This window comes from Coturnix japonica, chromosome 4 (assembly GCF_001577835.2).
Source record: "Coturnix japonica isolate 7356 chromosome 4, Coturnix japonica 2.1, whole genome shotgun sequence".
NCBI lineage: Eukaryota > Metazoa > Chordata > Aves > Galliformes > Phasianidae > Coturnix > Coturnix japonica.
In genome coordinates, this window is record NC_029519.1 from 5,834,329 (window position 1) to 5,858,942 (window position 24,614).

At 36.0% G+C, this 24,614-nt stretch overlaps 1 long non-coding RNA gene across 1 annotated transcript in view; it reads left to right on the forward strand.

Moving 5' to 3' along the window:
• Positions 1–15,680, forward strand: part of LOC107312710 — a 76,134-nt gene extending 60,454 nt beyond the window's left edge. The window contains exon 4 of the long non-coding RNA XR_001554587.2: positions 15,487–15,680. This is a non-coding gene — a long non-coding RNA (uncharacterized LOC107312710). The remainder of the gene's footprint in view (positions 1–15,486) is intronic.
• Positions 15,681–24,614: the final 8,934 nt, after the last annotated feature.

Below are 24,614 nucleotides of genomic sequence, written 5' to 3' on the forward strand. Positions count from 1 at the left end.
TTCCCAAGTCTTTCCTCTTTTCATGGTGCACATTGGAGGCATTCAGGACAAATCAGTGTGTAATGGATGACAACAGTGAAATTTTGAAGGTGCATTTTAAATTTCAGAAATGAACTTGAAACTAACCATTGGATGTGTTAGACAAATAAAAAATGAGATGAATCAGTTTCTCTTCTGCAAACAGAGATGAGATATTGTCTACAGGGAGACCTTGGTCTCGCTTCTTAGTAGATCTGAAACAGAAGGGAGACGAGACAGATTTGTCAGGGAGTGCTTTGGCAGAATTCTGAAATAAAAATAATGTATTGGGTGGGAGTACTTTCTGCATTGCAGATAGTTTGAAACAGTCTTAAGTTTTTTGGCCAACTTCATACATAATTGTGAAGCTAAGATGTTCTTGGCGAAGAACGTGTTTCAGCTTCTGTCTTGTTAGAAGATGCTAGCTCACTCCAAGCTGCTTTATTTTAGTCCGGTTGCTGTGACAGCCACAAGGCAAAATTCAGCTGTTCTGGGAAGAGGGTCAGGTGCTGGCCTGCTGCTATGGCAGTAGGAAGGGTGTGGGAAAATGGTCAAGTAAGATAGAGAACAGCAGGGGAAAAGGGGAGAGGGAAAAATAGAACAACATAAGAGCTACAGAACGAAACTTCTGCTGTGAACAGAATAAGCTCTTGTTGTTGCTTGTAGAGGAATCTCCTTGCTTCCAGCAGAAGTGTCTGCCCCTATGATACCTTGACCTGTCCCTATTAACAGCAGCAGCAGCAGCAGCCTGATACTTCAATGCTGTGATTGAGAAAAGGAGCCCTTTGCTCTTTTGCTACACAGCAGCAGTCTATGCCCCAGGCACTTAATTTCAGTGCTTTCAACGGAGATGTGCATGGCATAGTGTAGAGAGTATGTCTTGGCCTACCAAAGGCTTTGGTTCTGTTTTATACTGTGGGCATTTACTTTTGACCGCGTTTCACCAGTGGTGTTTAAAATTGCAAATCATTATCTTTAAGATATTAGAAGAAAAATGATAAACCTCTGAAATGAATGGATATAAGAAAATAAAATGAGTTCTATGAATTCAGTTAATGTGTGTTTTATCTTTAAGTGTAAAAGTTTTTATTTTATTTTTTCTAATACTTCATGTTATGTAAGGAAAATATTTGGCACTGGTGTATATTAGGACATATCTTCATTCAGGAGGGAAGACCGTATTAACATGTATTAGAAAAATATTCTAAATGCAGACAAACAGAATGATTTTTAAGTTAGCTTTCGAACCCTAATTGAATGTACTCGGTTGTAAAGGAAACTTAAACAGCTCTGATCAATTCACCTTCGAATAGCTCTTGTTTTATGTTATGAGCATAGCTGTTTTAGCTCCTTGAATAAGATCACTTGGATGTTCAATAAGAAGAGTCCTAGTATGTATTTATTTGCAACTTAGAAATGTTGTAATTTGAACAAGTTTGAACATCAAAGTTTCTTCAACTAATATTTGGTAATGTAGGATATGACAAGTTTGAATTTAATGTCTTTGCTGAAGCCTCTCCTTCAAAAACAAAAAGTGAACAAAGATGATTTAAAACCTGTAAGATATTTGTGTGTTCTTTACTTCCTGGGCTGGAAGAGGGCCTTCTGGCATTACTGACTTAACTGGCACAGAAAAGCAACTAAGCATTAATTCTGGGATATATAATTGAGAGAACACACAAACAGAAACAAGCAATCTAATGCGATGTGACATTAGACCAGTATTTTCAATGGCTAAATCATATAACGAAAGATACTACAAGGCAAGGAGGAAGTCTCTTAATCAAATACTAAGAATACAAATGTGTTCTGGATGCATTAAGTAACATACATACATGGCAGAGTAAGAATGAACTACTGCAGATTTGTAGCATTTTGTGATCAAAAATTTCTGATCATTTCCATGTGCTCTTTAGGTGAATTAGTTGCAGCTCCTGAGCATAAATTTTCAAAAGGTTTTCTACTGAAATAAATTCACCAGGTTCTATAGTTGATGCACAGAAAAGGATGAAAGACAATGGGTAAAGCTGAAATGAGGTTCAGGTTGGATATATGGGGAAAAATTACTGAATAAAGTCAAACACTGGGAGCAGTGGCTTTTAGGGATTGTGTAGTTTCCATCCTGGGAGGCTTTCAAGATCCAAATAGGGAAAGCTCTGAGCTTTATTTATCTTTGTCTTTTATGTGGCCAAGGTCAGGTTTTGTAGCTGACCTCACTTTGAGCAGTAGGTTAGACTATATAACCTGATGAGGTCTCTTCCAATCTGTTTTTTTTTCGTTGTTGTTTTTTGTAAGGTCCTATGTTTTCTGTGTTAAATCTCTATATACTAATTTCATGCTGAATAAACTTGCAGTTTCCTCTAGGAAGGTTTTCCAAATGTCTGTGTGAGCACTTTCTCTTGCAACAGCTTGTACTTGCCACAACCTTGAATCTTTGTAATAAAGAACTGACAAGTGTTGATAATGAACCAGGAAACCAGATGTATTTGGTTTAGTTGCTTAACAAGCTTGTGACTAAGGCCAAGACTGTCACTCGTTATACAGGTTTTTTTTGTTGTTGTTTGGTTTTTTTTAAAAAAAGTTTGAGAGTTGAATGTTTGTGGGTTTGTTGTTTTGTTTTGTTTTTTTAAAAAAAATAAACAACAAACCCACAAACATTCAACTCTCAAACTTTTCATATGAGTGAATGGTTTTGAGTGAAACTAAGCCCAGTAGAAAATTTCACATCAGTCCAAAAGAGCTGTTTACAAAGTGTTTTGTTTTGGGTGGTTTTGCAGAACTGTTAAGCATGATTGTTTTGGAAGTCTCTTTGCTTCAGGGCTGAGCTGCAAAGCTCAGGACTTGCAACATTAACTAGGAGAGAGAAATACAATTACTACAGAGAGGAATCCTCTCTCTCTCCCCAAAAAACCTTGCAGCTTTGTCATTAAGTAGCATGGCAAGAAGAGAGATGCACAATTAAATGAGCAGGTAACCAATTAAAAGTTTTCTTACCAGTTCCAGCCTGTTAGCACTACAAAACTGGATGTTCTACCTCCTCAGTTCTTCTTGTACTGTCTGTCTGTGCAAATCCCAGTGTGCTCAGGCATGCTACTGATGGGACGCAATGTGTTCTGCTCCATTGCGGGTGTGTGGTTGGCCACTTGGCATTTGTTTTGTGCGCAGGACAACAAATACACTTGGACCTTGAGGGTGGTATAATTCAATCCCATAGTAGTTGTTGCTTTTAACATTAAAGAGTGTTGTATATAATTTTGTATATTTGTTACTAATAGTTGTATTCATTTTTTAAGTAGTTGTTGCTTAATAAATACTGTGATCTCTTAAGCTAATTTTGATTTGGGTCTGCAATTCAAAAGGTGGAAATAGGGCCATATGTTGCTTGGACTTCAGCTAGGTCCCAAAGGGTGAATCTTTGCAGAGCAATGAAGATCGTAGGTCTCTGTGAGCAAATGGCATTGTTAGTAAATAAGTAAGATTAAAAACAGCATGTTTGTTTAACTCTCCAAAGAATTATAAACAATCACGAGTTTACAGTGGTCAGTGGGAACTTGCTTTGGAAAACAGATGTTCCAGTTTTGGAGAATACAGTGTCTCTTTGCTGATGTTAACATAGCAACTGTTCCCAAATCACAACTATGAAGAATTGTATTTGCAGTGTGTTCCAAGTTTTGCATCAGTATCTTGGCAAATATTTAATGCAAATGTTTCATATAAAATTAACTGGTTTTGTTCTGTTCTATCTGAGAATAAATGAATTCCATTACCAACAATCCTTGTAAATATTTTGTTTCTAATCAGAAAAAAAATGGGGCTGAAGGAATCTTGGGAGGTCATCTAATCAGTTGAACTCCATGAATCTTCATCTCTTCTTGGTAGCTTTGGGTGAAATATTTTCAGAATTGCAATAAGGAGCATGATCCAGATCTTCATTCCTCTCTTGTTTTCTGATTAATTTAACTGGCAGCCTTGAGAAGTCACCATTCTTGTTCTATTCAGTGGATGCAGAATTCATGTCTTCCTTTAACATTTCCAGTATTTTCTTTTCACAGTAGACAAACTGTGGGGTTTTTGTTTCTTTGTTTTACATTATCCTCAGAACCTGCTTTCTAAAGCTCTTAATTTTGTTGGTCTGCATGTGAGGCTGTTACCTTATATCAATTCTGGCACTACTCAGGAAAGTGGAAGACTTGCCTGATGTTTTGCATATGGCATTCATATTTATATCTTCTGGAAAATGAAATTTTTCACACTTCATGTTGTTAATTTTGTGTATCTGCATCTCATCACCTTCAAGTTCTCATTTTGAATTAGTTTTTCTGATGATTCTTAGTGATTTGTACTGCTCTATCCTGTTTTTTTAATCAGTCTACTCCTGCAGCACTTCTCCTGTCTGTGCAGTACAGTGCCAAGCCCTGCCCATCTCTTCCCCCCACCCCCTTTTTTTGTGAGATGTTGCAAATTGAGTACTTACCTGTTAAATGTAACCACTTCTTTAGAAGTGATAGGAGTAGAGATTGCATGTGCTGTGCCTGAACAAGTGGAAGATGAAAAAGTCTTAAACAGATACAAATATTGTCCACCTTCTTCAGTGAGGAAAGAAGTCATTGTGAATTAGGCAAACACATTACATGATTATTATCTCATTCGAGGAAGGTTGAGAGATTAGATTAGAAAGCTGATCGATATGTATAAAGCTCCAAGATTTCTATTTATTCTTTAAGATTGGTACAAGTGAAGATTTGCTGAGTAAGAATGTTTAGAAATAATGGCAATGGGACTGGCAGGAGTGTAGCTAGCCTAAACAATAAAAGGATCATCTGTCTTTCTTTGTGGTGTGTGAAGCAATAACCTGTTGTTCAGATTGATTAATAATCGAAGCAGAGCTGAGGCATTTAATTGATCTCTAAAACACTTTGTTGTGAGTATAATACAAAGTAGTAGACACTGGGAATGATAATGATAGCAATATTAACAGAAAAGAGGAGACTTTCCTTTCATGTTGTGACAAATTTGGAGCTGAGGGGGTTTTTTGTTGTGGTGGTGGTGCTGTTTTGGTCCAGCTTTCTGTTATATGCAGGAGTGTATTTGGTGTTAATTCTTCATGCAGAATTTGAATATGAAGCTGTGCTTCTGTGCATAAAGCATGATAGCTGCTAATATAAAGGCCACTGAAGAATGCTGATGTTACTTCATCATAAAAGAACAACTTATCTGAATAGCTGTCTTCTAAAGGGGTCTGATTTGTGTATCAGATTGGATGGATTATTTATGCTGTCATAAATGGAACCCAGAGAAGTAAGAGGCAGAATTTCAAGCACTCCAGACATGTATTTATTGACTAGCACTAAGAGACTATTTGGTTCATGTGCTGCCTTGATTACAGATCCTTACCACTTCACGATATATCGATTAAGGAGTCTGTGTGCTGAACATCAGCTTCTGTATGCTACACTACAGTCAGCCACCACAGGCTGAACAAGACTTGGAAAAAAAAAGAAATATATCTTGACATGTGAAAGTTGTGTTTCCTGTAGAAAGGTTTCTTAAAGCTGGAAGTTACTTTGAATTAGGGCAATCAGTTCTTCAATAAAAGATCATAGTACCTCTTTTGTTCTCTGGCATTGTAATTCATCCAAGGATTCTGTCAGCACCCCCTTTCAGAAACTGCATAAACCTGTTAAGATTTATTGGATAAAAATCAATATGAATTGCCTTTACTCATGACTTAAGGTTCACAGCTGAGGCTTCCTCCAAGAAAAGTTACAGTACTAATAAAAAACCAAAAAACGTACACGTCAGTTTCTTTATGGTTCCCAACTGAAAACAATCACTAGTACTGCTAGAAGAGATTATTTTTGGCCTAGATCCTTTGCTCTGGGACTGTTCTGGTTGCCCACTATTTGCAGTAACTGATCAGAATATAAGGATGTGTCCCAGCTGGGACAGGACAGTAGGATATCAAGGGAGAAAGTGCAGCACTTGAAATGTAGACTAGATGGGAAGCACTTTAAGGTTTCCCAAAAGAGATTTGTCAAGATTCATTGCAGGTTCTATACCTTACTTTACTTCTTTAATTTCCTGCATCATTTACCCAGTGTCTTCTGTGGCAGAACTGCTCTGCACATCAGTGCTTCCCTTTATGTTTATTAATAAATTGTGGTTTCACCTGAACCGGATTTTTTACATGTAGTGGTGAATATAATCTATCTGGGTTGCAGATATAAACTCATGTCAGCTCCTGCATCGTTTAATAAGAAACCAAAACCTGTGAATAATGCATAGGGGAAAAAAGCTTGTCGTTCAAATGGCAGCTTTTCCCCATGGCTAAAATTTTGTTTAAGATTAAACTCAATATTCTTTATGTTTACATTTTCTGGCTTCTCTCTGGAACTTTCTCTGTGCATACCAAGCTTCATCATACTCAAAGAACTTTTGAGACACGTGTAGGGTGGGGAAAATGTAAGTGAACATTACTTCAGTTATTCCAACTGCCAACAATTCCTTAATCTAACAGAGGTGGTTTTATATTACCTGTAATACTGAAATTGTTCCTTATTACTAGTTACTGTTTCTTTACTTTTAGGATATGGGTTGGACTAATCTTGTTCTGCCTCTCTCTGCTCATCTAATGTGAGACTGCAGGCTGTTTTTGCTTCCCAGTGGTTAAGAAGGCTGTTTGACAGCCTTGCTGTTGAAAGTTGTTGTTTTTTTTTCTTTTCTTTTTTTCCTAGAGTTTCTAAACACTCTAAATCTAGAGAAGAAGTATACCAATTAACTGCAGAAACAAAACAGAAATATCTGCTGCTCTGCAAATTAAGTAGCATTGAGCATCATTCAAGTAAGGAGAAAGATCTAAATTACTTATCAGTCAGCAATTTGAGACACCCAGGAACAGACTCTCTTCATGTTTGTCAGTGAATAGATCCTATACTGATTCTGAGCATCTTTGCATTTGTAAATAAAGAGTGTGTTCAACTTTTCTTCTGGTCCTTATTGTCTTCTCTGATATATCCAGTTGCTGGATGTTTAAAACTTCAAGTAAAATAAAACTGCTGTGGCTACTGGCCAGTACATTCTCTTCTGGTATATTGATGAACATCTACCAGAACTGGAAGAGGGAAGGAGTGCCAAAGAAAATAAAGTCAGAAAGACCGGTTCTCAAGTAACAGCCAAGTAGGAAAAAGTTATGGACTTGGTTTAGAATACAGAAAGAGGTTGTTTATGAACTGTTTGGAAGCTTATATCTATGTTAATGTATCAAAGCTATTTTGAAAGGCATTCACTGCTTAAATCCTGTCTCCCAGAAGAGAGGAAAGCAGAGCTCTGGAGCTGATTCATAAACTTAGCAGAGAGTATTGGACATACAAAAAAGAATTATATTCCACATCAAAATTCAGAAGCTTTGTATATTAAACCTAGGCGTAAAACATGAAATTTTATTATAAAGCTATGAACTGGAACAAGTTTACTGTCTAAATCAGTGGTATGACTTTTTAGGGTGCTCATGAAAATTTATTTATATGCCTTGAGCCAAAGAAACTTGTTTGTTGAATGGCTGCATTTCCTTCTTCTTCTGAAGTCCTCTTTATTCATCTAAGAGGAATGTTTAATTGTTTTTCTTGTCCAGTCCAGCTAAGTATCACAACTGTTAATAAAATAATTTTAAACTCGGTGCATCATTTACAGAATGCAGGTGTTTGAAATCACTGTAAGCATGTTGAAGAAAGTAGAATTATGAAAAGACAAGGAAGAAAACAGTTGTAAAATTTAGCAGATTCCTGTAAGACTGTTATCTTACTTCAGTTGCGTTGGAAGATAAAATGGAGAAGCTAAACATCCAACTTCAAAAACATCACTTGAAGAAAATATGGGACTGTAGAATGGGTGGAAGAAGATGATGAATGTTACTGTGTTAAGAAAAGAAAAAAAATCAATCCTACTGCAGAAAGGACTCATCATTTTCTTTTTTGTTCTACAACCATCTTAATAAGCATTTGATAAATGTCCCTTCAGCAATAGCAGGAAAAAAATCATGCTTAAAGTATTGGTTTAAGGGTCATCTTTCAAAGCATTATATCTTAATAGTTAAAAACTTTATCAGGTTCTGTACAAGTGTTATATGTCTAAGGCATCAAACAATTCTCAAAAGAAAGCAGTGAGAAATTTCATTCTGAATGGTAGCATGTTGCAAGGAAAGATTAATGCATGTGCATTCATTATTGGCACTGGACCCATTTTATACAAATACCACTGGAGATGCTGGTCTCAGAGGAGAAAAGTGTTACTCTGAATACATGCATTCAGAATAACAATGATACTGTACTGTGATGGTTTCTGTGATGTGTGTACTTTGAAAGTTATTAGAAGTTGGGAAGCGAGGAGAAAATACAGTTAATGTTGAGTCAAGCAGGCTGTAGCATGTGTATGGAGATGGTTCAGATGGAGAAAGTAAAGGATGTGACTGCAAATAATAAATAGAGTCTTTTGCAAGTAGGTGCTGATTTCTTTAAAGTATCTTGGGCCCACTTACAAAATGTTCTTCTGGTCTGTATTTCTTCTGTAATCTCTTTATTCTTTCTCTTCTATAAATTTATGTGCAAACATCCAGCAAAATTTCTACATGTTTTTAAGCTGAATTATCATAGCAGATTTCTACATGCTTTAGGAAGGTGGCAGGGACAGCAGTTCCATTCTTCAGGCAGTTATTTTTTTATTAAAGATCTTCACTATTTATTACATCCGTCCCTTGTGGAATATCACAGTTACTATGCTACACCCAGCAACTCTTTGCCTGAATCATGACAGCTCTTAATTATGTGTGAAAGTAAAAGTTCTATCAGTTTAGTTTTGATTTCCTTTATTCTAGAGAAGCACTTCAGGCTCTTGTGTCAGTATTTTACTGCATAGTCCACAATTTTTTGGAAAGTTTGTGCTCAGTTGTATAAACATCGCCAGATAAACTGTTTTCCCTGAAAAACATATTCCCTGAAGGAAGCTTTCCGTGTTTTCTTAGAAATATATTGCATTTATCACAGCTTCTCATTTCCTCCCAGTCTCTCTTCATTCAGGATTATTCAATTTTGAATGATCACTCTGATTTTTAATAAGCATTTCTTCATTCACATTTTAGCATGAGACCTATGATGTGTAGAGATAAGTCTCATTTATTATTGGTAACCCTGAGAGTATAAGGTAGGTTAAATTATAAAATCCTATGAGTTTTGGAAAGGAGATGATCATTGGGCATTGTAGTTGTAACTTGATTTTGTAGATTGACCATTCTCTAATCAATGTGCTACAGTAAACAGCAATATGTGACACACTAATTTGTCTTTGTTTTCTGTTTCTGCATTTAAGCCATCGATATAACTATCAATAAAAGAGCTGGCCACTTGTTGGAAAGCTTATATCCATAAATAGTAAAGAAAGTTCCTGTAAAAAGACATTAGTCTTCCAGCAGCTCTGAGAGTTGAGTTTCAGAAAACCATGTAAGCACTTATGCAGTGCAGTTTTTCTGCTGTAGGGCTAAGCAGTGAAGGGACAAGGTCATCCTGGTGACCTCAGTGGAAGGGAGTAGCCCAGCTGCTTGGGGGACTAGAATCATAGGGCTTTTTTTTTCATTGCCTAATTAGCAATATTACTTTATATTTTGCATCCTTTTGCATGTGTTAGGAAGAAGTCTGCAGGGAGCTCATTATGTTACCAGCATTGCACTTATAGGCTTGCAAAGAAGTAGCTAGAGGGATGTCAGAGGTGCATTCACTTGAAGAAATTCCATATCCAGACTGAAACTCTATTGAAAACTTGTAGTAACTCTGCAGGATGTCTCCCGTTGGGTATGCAACGGTATCCTTCCTGCAAGGTCCTGCAGAGAAGCTGGCCAACTGAATCTTCCTTGGCATATTTTCACTTTGAACTAATGTCTAAGAGTAGATATTTTGCTCATTGTTAATAAGCCTCCATCCAATGAATAGACCTGTGGAAAAAAAAAAAAAAAAAAAGGAGACAGTGAAGCCTTGCTAGTCACCTTGCAGTGATTTTTCAGAACTTGTTCTAAGTGGTATGACTGGCATATACCACAAGTACAAATTAATGGACGGGTTTGTTTGTTTGTTTGTTTATCCCTTTTTGTGTTGAAGGATGACAGAACCGTATTCCCAGCACTGCACTATTCTAACACACTGAAAACTGTGTTGCCAAAAGAAAGACAAGGAAAGATACAGGGGCAAGAATTTCTGACAGTGCTTTGAGGCTGCTAGCAGGAATGTGTCTGAATCCATACTCATTCACTCCTATTTCAGCTTTCCTCTTTTGAAGAATAGATCCTCAGAAAATAATAATAATAGCAAAAAAAAAAAAAAAAAAAAAAAACACAACATACCTCATGTAATTATTTTGTATAACTGGCTTAAATAGTTAAAAGTGAAGAATGTCATCATTTTCTTGGTATTGTATGAGTAGGCTGGCACTACTGCCCAGTGAGGAATCTAATATGTGAACTCCCAAATGCTCAAATTGATCAGTATTTTGAGAAGTATTATTTGGATTTTCATTTGAAAAGGAAAAAGTAGAAACTGAATGGTAATGTATTTTCTCCAGTTCATGAGCTGTACCTTTCTTCCTTTTGTTCCCACCAGAGAAATGATTTTAGATTTGCATAGTCATTTTGGTTCTCTACATCACCCCATTGTCTGCTGGAGAAAGTCAATTTCTAATTTAACTGATCACTAGATATTATGTAGATATAAAATGTTGTTGCCAGTTTACCTTTCATTGAAATACAAGTACACCGAGCCCCAAATAACTTATGTCAAAGGAGTTTCAATTTAATGGAAAATCATTTGAAAAGGGATTGTTTTATCAAGTGACTTTGATTATAACCACATTATGGCGATTATACTTTTATATGTATATATACTGTGTGCACATACTTTTGTAACCTATACAATTAGTAATGCAAAGCATTATTTGTTTCAACTATAAATAGTTGTATTTTTTCTCAATTTAAGAGAAAAGTCACACAACAGAGACTGGAGCTGTATGGATAATATCATTTGTAACAGCTTAATAGTAGAAAAAAGAAAAAAGAAAAAAAAAAAAGAAAAAAAGGACAAGAAAAAATGTAGCTTTGCTGTCTGACCCTTTGAGAAAAAAAGTAACCAAGTAAAAGTCCATCCTCTTTCCCCAACATATGTGCTGTCACCTCTCTGGCCTTGATTGAATATGAGTTTTTTCTTAAGACTGTAACTTCAGAGGCAAAAGGAAGCAAAGGGAAAGCGTAGCAAAAGTAATATACTGAAGAGTTATGACCATCTGTGCCACCTGCATTTATTTTTATACAAGTAATACAATTCCTGTGCATTGGCACTGTCTGAACTGTTGAGAACTGACATGTCAAGTGTTGCCAGCTCTCTTTATATTTCCAAAGCAAGTTGTCTCAAATGAGTACTAACGTCAGCACCACAAATGTATGCATAGTCAATTAAATTGCTTTTTAGTTCTTTAAATATTGTGAATTCAACAGTGTTGTTCTTCAGCTTTTACCTCCTAAAGATGAAAAAGCTACTGAAAGTACCCTTGTGTCAGACAAAGTACAAAATGTCTTCCCATTCTACAAATCAGCTAGTGACACTTTGTGGTGACAGTTTCCAGTGGCAGCAAAAATTGGAACAGCTTTAGTAGCAGCATTCTCTGTCTGCTGTGTTAGATGATTGGGGTCCAGATTACAGGTGTAGAGTGGGTAAAACTTGTCAGCAAAACCTGTGAAGCAGTGCTTCTTCCTGAGCACACTCACTTCGTGAAGTGAGAAAGACATCAGACTTGAATTTGATAATGGCTATTTCAATATCATGTTCAGATAATAGCAGTAGATAATTTAATTGCAATATTGATATTCAATAGAAAGAAAAAAAAATGTTTTCTTTGTTTTTAACTGTTTGTGAGAGGGCAGTCTGTTAGTATGAAAATCTGTTGGAGAACTTGGCAGATGTTCTTTTGGAAGGAAGTTTCATCTCACAGCACAACTTAATATTTTCCATGTAGAAAGCAATACAGTACAGTCCTGCAAATTAAAGCCCTGTGCTGAAGAGTATATCCAGAGACAGTGGAAGAGGAGTCTCAATGTCTACGGGTACTTCACTTGTTACCACAGAAGGGCTGGGTTACTGACATCATTTTCTCTTCTTTTAGGAGTATAACTAACAGCAGAAGTGTTGCCAGCCATTTAGTCTGAAACCTCATGGTTGATAAGGAAAACATCTGCAGAAGTAGATTAGTGTATCAGTATTAATGGATGAATATATTTATACTGTCTCCATGCCTCAGAGTTGAACGATTCACCAAACAGACAGTATTGCTCCTTATATAGCTAATTATTGTATTGTAGGAATAAAAAAGGAAAATTTGCTCATATAGAATCATAGAATGGCTTGGGTTGGAGAGGACTCCAAGGATTATCACGTTCCAGCTCCCCTACCAGGCGGGGCCACCAACCTCCAGATCTGGTACTAGACAATACTGCCCTGGGCCCCATCCAACCTCCAGGGATGGAGAATTCACAGCCTCTCTGTGCAGCCTGTGCCAGCACCTTATCACACTCTCTGTAAAGAACTTCCTCCTGACATCCAATGTAAATCTTCCCTCCTTGAGCTTAAAACCATTCCCCCTTTTCCTATCACTATGTACCCAAGTAAAAAGTTGATTCCCCTTGTGTTCATAGTCACCTTTTAAATACTGGAAGGCTTCAGTGAAGTCTCCTCACAGCCTTCTCTTCTCCAGTCTGAAAAAATATAGGGGAAAGAAATGCTACAACACTGTTTTGTTTGGCCTTACATCAAATTCTTTATGATAGAATTTCTAGATTTATGACCAAACAACCTTGGTATTATTAACTTTAGTATTTCCCATATTATTAATATGATGGGGTTTTAACTGTTTTGTTGAGAAGCTGTTGAGAAATATGCTGTCACTCTGTGTCTGAATTAAGTGGATAAAATGTACCAACTTCCCTCCTCCACCTTTTTGTAAAGATGCATGGAAAATAAATAGCTTCTAGTGAAAGCAAGTGCTACTTCATCTAGAGTAAGTATTCTGTCTGGATAAGATTTACAGTATTTAACATACTCAGCTGCAGTTTACAGTTGCTGCATCTGCTCAGTCCCTTTCTGCTTCTTCTCTGCTCCATTTTCATTTTTTGAACTTCTCATTTGCCTCACTGCTAGCTTTTGCTTTTTTGAGATAATCTGGAAGGTGAAGAATGACCAGACTGAACTCAAATGCCATTCTGTTATGCTTAGTAGCTGATTAAAAAGGAGTTGGCCCTTCTCTAGTGTTCATGTGCAAATGTGTGCTCTCAGGCTTTTTAAATTGAGTCATAATTGCCTATGCCAAAGGCTGTCAGTACAACAGGACAGAAATCAGTCAGCTCTTCTAAGTCTTTGTGTTATGTAAAGTTGTTATTTTGGAAGAATGAGCAATGATAAAGAACTATTGCAGTACTTTTGGTTGATCTCAGTTTTCACAGTAATGGTGAAGTTCATGGTGCGTGTAGTATTGATCGTTTTTTCTGTACAGAAAAAAACTGAAACAACCCAGTAGGAGTATAAGCACAATATACGGACAAAACGGGGCTGTATGTAGAAACATTTCCATCAAACGTGCCCATTTCTGCATGCAGTGTAATAATTATGAGAAGATTCAAGATTTTCATGTAAAGCATGAAATTGAGTGTATTGTTCACACTATGGTGTGTGAATTAGAAATGTCATTGTCTAAACCCACATTGGGAGAAAAGTAAATAGAAAACTTTTTAACTACCTGTTATAGCATAAGAGGCAAACTTCCCTAATCATGCATGATTTCACGGGTCATTTGCCATATTTGAATTCTTATCAGAGAATGTTACCTCTCTCTATTTACCGTATTGTCCACTTCAATTGGACATCAGAATTCCTGCTGAATTTTGAGACCTCACTTCTTTCTTATTGTCATTCGAATGACTTTTAGACTGCTTATTAGTGAGCGTAGGGATTGTATCAATTTATCAACTAGCTCCAGAGCCTTTTTTTTTTTTTTTTTCCTTTCGTTTAACTAATACTTTACTTCTAGCTCTTTGCAAACTACAAGGTAACACTTTTGAGGATCTGTATTTTGTAACTGTAACTAAAAATCAGACTCGAGAGTTCCAGGGTCTATGGTAGTACGTGCTAGTGCATTAATTTGCTGAGTCAGAGCTCCACCTTTCTGTTTCACCTCCTTTGCTGAGGTGATAATGGCTTTTGTGAAGTCCTCCTGCAGCAGAACTGGTTTCTCGACTAATGACTCATTGTTTCAGTATATTCTGCTTTAAAAATTTCGAAAGCGATAACCCATGCCCATTAATAGATGTAACTTCCCTTAGCTGTTCATAGTCTGCCCACATTATTACTTTTTTGCTATCTGAATGCAGCTATCAACTCTATGGACTCTATCAGAAAAAAATAGATTCAGCTGACACACAAGCAGAAATCCAGCTGACTGCAGGCTCTGTATATTTGCTTTATAAATGCTCCACGAGAAAGAGTGGAATTCTTCTGTGAAGCAAAAAATGCTAGAACACAAAAGAATCGTGTTTTAGAGGGAAAAGCGCATATTTTTGTAAGCTGAGGCAGTGGTTAGTAACTGACATAAGAACAGGAAGGCATATGTGTTCTTACACATTATATAAAATCACAACAAGGAAATTTTATTATTATATGCATGTAATAGTTAGCTATTTCTACAAAGCAAGCTGCAGCCAAAGAGACTGTTTTGCTTGCTAGCCAGCTGTAAGCTCTTTGTTTGTACTTCCCATGAATGTCTAGTAGCAGAAGTATTATGTAAGTGGTTAAATTTATTTTTTTCCAGATAAGGAAGATGATGAAGTCTGGCAACTGTAAACTGTGTATTTATTTCAACTTTGTAATATCCAGGTTATCTCTGATCATTGGAAATTTAGTCTTAGTGTCTGGACAAGTCATGAAGTTGGAAGCATAAGAAAATGACTTCTGCATGTAATTAACCCTTTTTAATGTAATTAGGAATCCTTAATCACAGTTGGGCCAGACATATGTAATTGTCTCTGGCATGACAGTTTTGATATACTTCGATTTGGAAGATAAAATAATGAAAATTCAGACTATTACTAGCATTTCTGGGCAGTATCTGAGAGAGGATGGATATTACAAGATAGCATTAATATGTTTCCTTATCATTACTTCTAAATATAATTTATTATCACTATGTAGTTTCCTAATGTCAGAATATTGCTGCAATTCAGTACCTGGAATTCCTTAGCTCCGTTTCTCAGGATTAGTTCTAAGGCAAATGCATTCTTTCTTTGTCCTAGATTTCTGCTGTTTCCTTCAGTAGCCGCCTATAGCCTATTTAATCTGAGAAAAAGTTCTTATAGCACCACACTTACCACTGTAAACTTTTGTACCTCTGCAGGTTCCTTTTCTGCAGTCACCTCACAGTAAACTAAGCAAGCAACACTGGAAGATGCATACATGAATAAATTGTGTACTTCAGCCTTGGCATTTTCCACTGTCTGCCAGCAGCTTTGTATTTCACAAAATTCTGTGCTAATTTGCCTGCATTCATCATGGAAATCTTCCTATTTGGGCAAGCTGTCTAATGTCCTCATTCCCAGTGTGTCCTTCAGCTTTAAAAAAATAATAAAAGAAATAGTGCCACTGTGTCCTTGCCATCTTCTTCACTATCTCTTGCATTCACAGCAGAAGTACTTCTGTGTGCGTGGTTTGCACATCATCCATGAATATTCTAGGATTAAAGACTTCAGCTTGGTGGAAAAAAGTAGTGAACTGTGTATACTTTATCATGTGAGTCCTTTATCCTAAAATAGCAGACAAGTTTGAGATTTAAGTGAAGTCATCCAAATGTCCTGTTGCTCTTATTGAAATAAGAACTGCTTCTGAGCACCACACTTATCTACAGATAAATATTTTGTAATGCTGTGTATTGATACTGATTTTCTTGTATGCAAACGAAAACATAAGGATGGACACAGAAAGAGGGGGTAACTATTTGTCTTTCAGAAAATAATTTCAAAAGCTGTGTGTTGCTTGTGAGAGAGCTGGGAACAGGCCTTTGGAAGTCATTTTGAACAGAAGTGCATGTGCAACATGGAAAGGCATCAGATTGGTTAATATCACAGGCTATGTTATCTTTAAATATTTTTTTTATCCTAGTTTGAGAGAACGTTGTCCCCATATAGTTTACATATATGATAACAGATAACAAAATTATTGATACCTATTAGAACTCATGATATGAAATGACTAGAATTCAAAATTACTATAAAATGATATTTTCTTTCATTCCTTGAGTTTTCAGGCTTTGTGAAAGTCCATTGCTCTGTGCAATACAACTGACAGTAAAAGGGGCTGAGTTGAGGGAAACTCCTTTTTATGTGTAGTACGTTCTTCACTATTGAAAGGAGAATTACAAGGCAATCATGTAAAATTCTACTGAGTTCAAAGAAAGTCTTGGATTGAAGTAGCAAGCACTCAAATCTTCAAAATGTCCCGACTCAACAGGATTTCTTTTGGTTAGACAGTTAAGCTCCCAAGAGGCATCTCTGCAAATCTGGCAGTAGCACAGCAGTGTGCACAGGGCAATGGAACTCTTAAATCTATTATTTTGAAGATCTCTCTTGACTTATAATATGTTCTCCCCTTGCCCATTTAATTCTTTCCTCTGTAGTAAGTTAGAAAAAAAAAGGAAAAAAGTTAATATTTTATTTGTAACTCTGTGTCTTTTTGACTCACATCAAAGTAATTTTCCTAATAATAGCATATCACAGAACAGCTGTACAAATTACCCTCAGAGATGTGTTGAAATTGTTATGAGACAGTTTTATATTAGTGCGATGTTCTGTTAGCGTACCAATACTCAAGACTGTTTACATTTAACAAATATGTAAATCAAGTGCACATTTCCCTAGAAATGCAAATGTCTTTAATGAGAAAAGACAAAATAATTCAAAACAAACAAAAGAACAGAGTGTGGTAAATAGCTCACATGAGAGAGGGAATGAACTGTTGCTCAAGTAAGTGTACTGGAGATACTGGGCTGAAATCCTTGCCATGGAATTGTTTAATCAACTCATCTTGAAGCTGTGACGGATCTGTTATTTCATAGCAGGGAGAGACCTGGGGAAAAATGGCAACCAGACTAAGTTTTCCCTTTAGTAAACATGAAAACATCTGGTTTTCTCTGTGGGGCAACCTACAGAGCTGACAGGATTAAGTTAATCTGGCTGAATTCATTGATTGCGGTAGCTTTCTACTTCAACAAGCTGCCTGATTTCAGTGCGTGAGCACAGGGTGGGAATAGCATTATAGTGAAATGAGTGTAAGTATTAGAGAATAACTTAAAATGTCCTTCAGAGAAGCAGTCAGCGAGGACTTCATGTCTCAACAGTCTCCTGATTTAGTAAGGACAAGAAATGCCTTTGAATCATAATGCTGTAGTTTCTCGAGCTTTTGGTTTCTAGAATATATGTGTAGTGGGAGTGTCTTTTATTATGGAGTGAATGTGCTGTACTTTATATTTTGCATCGCTCAATGAGAACTTTATCTTCTGTTAAAAGCTGAATTCCATTCAGAAGCGCAATTACACAAAATTTGCTCACTAAAGAAAGACATCATTTGTTTCAAAGTGGCTTCTGTTTTGAATTTCAATGGCTTGCTGCTAAATATACAAGCTTTCTTTTCTGTGAAATTATTTTAGTAACTAAAAATCTGAATTGCTCTAAGATTTCATTTTGCATTGTAACTTCAGCCCCTGGAGTACTAGCAGGCCTTCTATTTCTCAATGAGCAGACATCTTTTATGGTTAAAAATGTTCTTAAAAAGATTGGTATGGTAAAAATTATTCAGAGTTCTCCAGACTCTAGGAATTCTTGTTAATGTCTGTGTAACAACTAAGTTAAAGTGTTTTAATCAACATTCTTAACTAATCTTTTAATTGCATTTGTATGTAACTGCTACTTTCTTCTCTTTTCAGACTTTTAACTGAAGTTTCAGTTTGTGTCTGTTTCACTAAGAGTGTCAGCTTAGTTCTGTTCTGAGATTACTCCATACTCGTGAACTGTCTCATTTATCTCTGCCATTATGTTTTTTCTTACTTATTTTATCTCTTTATTCTGGCAAAGTTGATAGGTAATGATCATAATTGGTACAGTGAAAACATCTTTAAAAATGCAATCCTGATTTTCTCATGCACTACTTCACTGTAATGCACACACAGATACTGAAGTACCAGAGAACAAGTTTTCTATGCAGAATTATTTTCTGACAAAATATGTCCTGAAATAATACAGTATCCAAATCCAAATGTTTATGAAGAGTCTAAAAATGACTTATCAGTAGTATGTGCATGTGGTGGTAACCCGAGCGTGTGAGGGACTCATTTGGTAACTCTGATTTACATTAACCCAGCTTCCATCATAAAGGAGAAAAGCCTTGAGGCAAAATTGACTCAGAATTTATTTCTCATCCCATTCCAGTGTTACACTTCCAGCAGCTTTTTACCTTTCCTTCTAGAAGTGAATACCACGTAAGAGGTGTTAGCTTTTGTACTTCTTGAATTCTTAAACTTGTTCTCTGGGTGAGAGAGGAGGCTGTAATTACTACAGACTTCTGGTACTGATGGTGAAATAAACCTTCATATTCACAAAAACTCTCGGTAGAGGCTGGACTACACCTTTATTAAATACCTCTGCTACCACTAATTGATACCTTGGTCTGTACCCAATGGAGCATGAGTTCAGTGGTTTTCTTTAGAAGTATTTTCTCCAGATACACATGAAACTGACTGCTAAATAGAACACAGTTGCTGACAGTTACCATGCCACCAAGAATTCTGAACTGTCAAGTACCCCCTGGTCTTGTTGATTTGGATGAATGTTTTAAGTACTACTCGAAATTATATGTATGGTGTATAAAAGTAATCTTTAAATGTAGTTGTAACCCAGAACATGATTTAGAGGCCTGAGACCTACCTTTAAAAAGATCAGTATGCTATACTCTGAGTTTATAAGAACATACAAGAGAAAGACTGCATGAAAAATAGCAGAATCATTAATAGTTTATATTATTAAACTTGTCTAAAGGAAGAGAGAGCTTTAAGCCAATTGCTGGCTTTTCTTGAGATATGCAACTTTTTTCAAGACAACTTTCATGTCAGGAAGTTTTTAATTGTCATATTAAGAATATTTTTACCTTTCATGTTCTCTTTATGGTCAAGCTCATTGAAAACAGATTACCAAAATAGAAGATGTGGAATGAAGCATTCAATAAAGAAAAATAAAGCACAGGGAACAGCATTTCATATTGTTTGAAAAATCCTTGCCAACACTTTGCTTTTATTACTTAACACTTAACTGATTTCTTTCTTTACCAGATAGCTGATGTCCTTTGTGCCAAAAGTCAAATGCGAAGTCACACCTTGATGTACCTCATTCTAAAATACCGTCAGAGTGAGAAATAGATTTTAAAGCTGCTCTTTGCTAGGACTCAGCAGAAGTGATTACTGTGTTCTGTATTCCTGTGTGTTATTTCTGTTTCATCTATATAACATCATTTATTTCCTTTTATTTTACAATAACTGCCTTAATGGCAACTTAAGAATTCCTGCCTTTTTTTTTTTTTAATTTTATTTTCTTTTTTTTTCTTTTGAATCTTCATAAGCAAGTATTGTATGTGCAACATAATTTAATCCTTCTCAAGGGCAGTGGAAATGAGGGACAGAAAAAAGAAGTGTTTTTGTTTTGCTCCCAAGTTTGACATTCTCTTTTTAAAACAAATCTTGTCAAAATGGATTTCACTGGCTTTTCAGATTTGTAAGTTTTCTGAAAGAGAGTGAAGAAATTTGAGTTAACATGCAATTCAATTTTGACTCCTTAGGAAATAACTACAATTTCTTTTTTGAGATACATTCTACCAGAAAGATTTGAACAGGTGCCTAGCAGGGGCTAACGTAAACTATTTGTGGATTTCATTTAAGGAGGCTTGAAATAAAGACATAAAAGCGACTGAATGAAAACTTGCACATGATGGTTACTTTGAAAATAACACCAACAATAAGTGGTGAGACAACTGAGAAACTGGATTTAAATATGTTATTTTCAATTATAATTTGAAGGTTAATGGCTTGCTTTTGCAGTTTGGTTTGTGGTAGTGGTTTGTTATGGTTATAGTATATCTTTTTCTTTCTCTCCTTACAGTGTAAGGATTCAGCTTCACCTCAGCATTTCCTTTCACCTTGAGCTTCACTCATAGTTCTTAAGCTTACTGAAAACTAATTCATTTGCTAATATCCAAGGCTACTGTCAGGCTGGGTAAGGCAGGTTCACTACAGCTATTTGAATAAGAAGTTGCTGGCAATGTAGCCAACAAACCTCTCACTTGCCTGAGCATCAGTGAGCCAGCAAGTTAAGTAGGGCTGCAGATTTGATCACAGTTCTCCTATTTTTCATTTATGTGTCACCTCTGCTTCTCTACCTGGATTCAGTTGTAACAAGTCTGCTTAAAGACAGGTAGATGTTTTCTGATCCCACTCATCCCTCGAGGTTTCAAAGGATTTATTCCTCAGTGTTTAAATAGTAACAAGTAGGAAGACAAGGATAGTACTTAAAAAGGGCTATAGCAGACTACATTTCTTCTGAGCTCTGTAAACTTTTGATCTGTAATTTCAGCTGGAGCTAATTGTAAAACAAAACAAAACAAAGAAATAAAAAAACTCCTATGGCCTCACTTACTCAAAGTTATATTTAAAAAAAGACAAATTAATGCTCTTCTGTGAACAAATGGAAGAGGATGAGAAAACATTCACTGATTCATTTTGCTTTGTGCCTTGTCCTGGATGTAAGTTTAGTCTCTGCTTATGGATTGTTTCAAATATTTAGAAGCTCCTGCTGTTGTTATCTGTGCATGAAATGTACTTCTTACACTAGGAAGCATTTCTTCTGCAAAACTTAATGCAAAACTTAAATTTTCCCTTTCATTTTCACATTATCTGACAGTTTGCAGCAGTGCGCTCTGGACTGACAGAGAACTACAAGCAGAATGGTAATTTTCTAAGCAACGCACAAAGAGACAAATTCTTGAGTGCAATCTGAGTTGTACAGATTACTCACTATGCTGTATTCCAGAAGTTTTACATGACCGTAAAATGTAGTTCAAAAAAGGGGCTTTAGGTTTGTAAGTCTGTTGAATTTGAAAGCTGAATTGTAAATCTTCCCAATGTTGTTTCCAAAATATGAACATCTCTTTCTTCTATTAAATGGTCTTTGGGGTTTATTTGTTCTACGTTTTATATGTAGATTAAAAATTTACTAGAGCAAGCCTTTTTTTTTTTTTTTTTTTTTTTTTAATATGGACTATTATCGGTATATTGTCTTCCACCAGTTAATATATGGATTTAGTTAAGGGATAGAGAACTGGATTATATTGTTGTATCTGACTGCCAGTATTGCTCCTGGTAATAACTGCAGTGCAGAGAAAAAGTGCTGTCTACAGCTTGAGCCTAATTGTATACTGACTTAGAGAAAGAGAAAGGAAATACAAGCTTTCCTTTGTGAAGCAAACAAAACCAAAAACACTGTATGTATATTTCAGCTGTTCTGGTAAAAGAGAAGGTGTATGTTTGATGGCCCTGCTAGGCAGGGGGGTTGGAACTACATGATCCTTGAGGTCCCTTCCAACCCGGGTAATTCTGTGATTCTGTGATTCTGTGAAATCAAAGAATCAACCTTGACTTCCTGTTGCATATCAGTTACTTTATGTTAGGAACAAGAGTACCATGTAAAGAGTGTGTTCTTTGAAAGATAATCACAACATACTTATTCCAGCTTATTTCTTATCTTTTTTAATAATTTCATTTTCTTCTCAAAAGTATAGGCTGGTCTATTCCTCTGAGGCTTATGTCTTTAAGAATATTTAGGGTAGTCCCACTGATTAAGATTTTCATACTCATAGAGAATGTAATCAGCATGATATTGCAAAAAGGAAGTCATCCTGCCATTCACTGTTTTTGCAGTGAAAATGCAGAATTTACAACTCAAATTTTACGTCTTCTGTGTCTTTGAAGTATATGATGGGTTAGGTTAATCATTCACGAAGCAACTGTTAGCTTACATGACTTACAGCTGAAGAGAAATGAAAAGTAAGATAAAAACCATGTTGTTTCTTTCCTTTTTTCAAAGACATTCCATGGTGACTCTGCAGGAAATATTGGACAAGTGTTTAAGGTGAATGAGTTACTGCTCATTAAGGTTTCTGAGGAAGAACCAGGAAAGAATAGGTCACAAGGCTGAGTTCAGCCTTAATATCTGCTGAACTACTACAGGTTTGCCTAAAAATGCTGAACATAGGCTTTTAATTTTTAATATATAAGTAAACTTTTTTTTCAGTCCCACTTGTGATATGGTAACTACAGATCATAGAAAATTATGTCTAAACTTTTCAGAGGTCATCCAGTTTATTCCCCACTTTTTAAAAAATAGTAGTAATAATAAGAAAAAACAAGATCAGTGAAACCGTTTCTAATTAATGCTTGCTCTCTTTTCTAAATATCCTAGATTTGCACTCTTGTGGTAGTTTTAACAGCTCTGTCATTAGGTGAAAAAATGGACCAGTTCTACTTAACAGCTACTTTAAGTGCTTGTCTGGAAAGGTCAAATTCTGACAAACTTTGCTGCTAGTCTTGGTAGTAAAATGAGGTGGGTTTAGTTATATCAGTTTAAAATACTGATAGCAATGATGTTGTAATGATTTCTATTTATTGGAGGAGTTAATCAGCTGGATTATGCAGCTGTAACAGCCATGAAGTCCCAGGTCACTGCAAGTTTGTTAAAACATTAAGGAATCTCATGGTGGATACGTTTTTATGTTGGAGAGAGTTGGTGAGTTAAGTAGCATAGCATGTTACTGTGTTGGGATAATGGAAAATAAATGTCGAACAGCTGTTATTAAGCAATATCAGTACAAAACAGATCCGTTCCCAAGGACACCCTTGTAACTGAAAAAGGAGAGATTACAATCCCTTGCTCCTAACTTTTAGCACAGTGGACTAAGCTTCTCTGCACTTTGTTTCTGATGAGTTTGAGGATTTTTATTTTTTCTTTCCCCATACAAGCTAAGCACTCTGTACAGACATTGTTACCTTGGTGAAAATTTCGGGTGTTCAATCTTGAATTTTCAATGTGGATTCATTAAATTTCTGGACAATTTGTACTTGTGGCAGATTTACACAATATTTGGTTTTGACAAAAATGTTGGCTTGGCAAAATCTGGGACTTTCAGGGAAATGGAAGAAAAGAAACCAATGGCTACTTATAAACTGTTCTTCGATTTGTAATTCCTACTGCTTCTTAGATCAATGCCTGCATGTGTCAATTTTCAGATACGGTACTGTCGTATCTGATCCATTGCCTTTTTCCACTGGTTTCCAGAAGCCACTGACTATGGACTTGCAGTAAACAGTCAAGTGAGTCAAGCCTCTTAAAGGACTGTGAATTACTTGTGAAAATTTCTTGTCTGAGTAAGTGGCAATAATGTAGTAAATATCCAAAATAAGTCTTTTTGTGTAATGCATATGTATCTTTGGGTTTCCATTTCCCATGGGAATATGTCAGAATACAAGCTATGTTACTAAGTTAACCAAACACAAATTGCCTTACAATTTTTCCATGCATTCAAATGGGACATGAATATTTTGCTTTCCAAGCTGCACAATTACCCTCGAGCTGATGTTGCAGTGTGTCAGTAAAATGACAGCTTCCCCTGGATGACAACTCATAGCTCTAGTGAAAAATTGACATGATCTGTAAACCCAGGTATTTTAAAGAAAAGACTTGGGTTTTGAGTGACTATTTTGCAATGGCAACACACTTGATCATTACTGCTTTTTAAATTATGTGCAAATAATACTTTAGAACAGTATGCTTAAGTGGAGTTGGAATGGTGTATAACTTTTTATCACAAAACATTCGTAGCAGCACCTTGGAACTTGGTGGCAATTAGAAATGCTGAAAGATGGGGTACACATTCTATGTGACTTAGTAAAAGGAAGTCACTAATAATGAGTCTCAGAACTCACCTTAGTGATGGGCTTTTTTATTCTGCCTTTTCTAATCTTTTGGGAAGTTGCCATCATTATCTATTTTTCTAACGGGGGCCTTATCATTCATGTACCATAAGCTACTGCTTGTCTCCCTGGATATTCACTTGTATTGAACTGTTCTATCTCCTATTTCATCTTACTTATCCTAAAGGTTCTTTAATGCCATCTTGCTTAACAAAAAAGGTGAAATAAGTATTTTACACTTGTTGAGCTGTTGAAACTTGAGTTTTAATCTGAAAGCTAACTAGAAGACTTTCACGTGATTTTCATCCTGATGAATGAAGATAAAACTCTAAATATGAATTACCACAAGCTTTGCAGTGTATTTTGAATATCAATTTTGAAACTTGAATTCATATTCAATGTTCAGTCATTGAATATTCTGTGATTCTGTATCTATGCTATGTGTTGACTGGTTATAGCTTCAG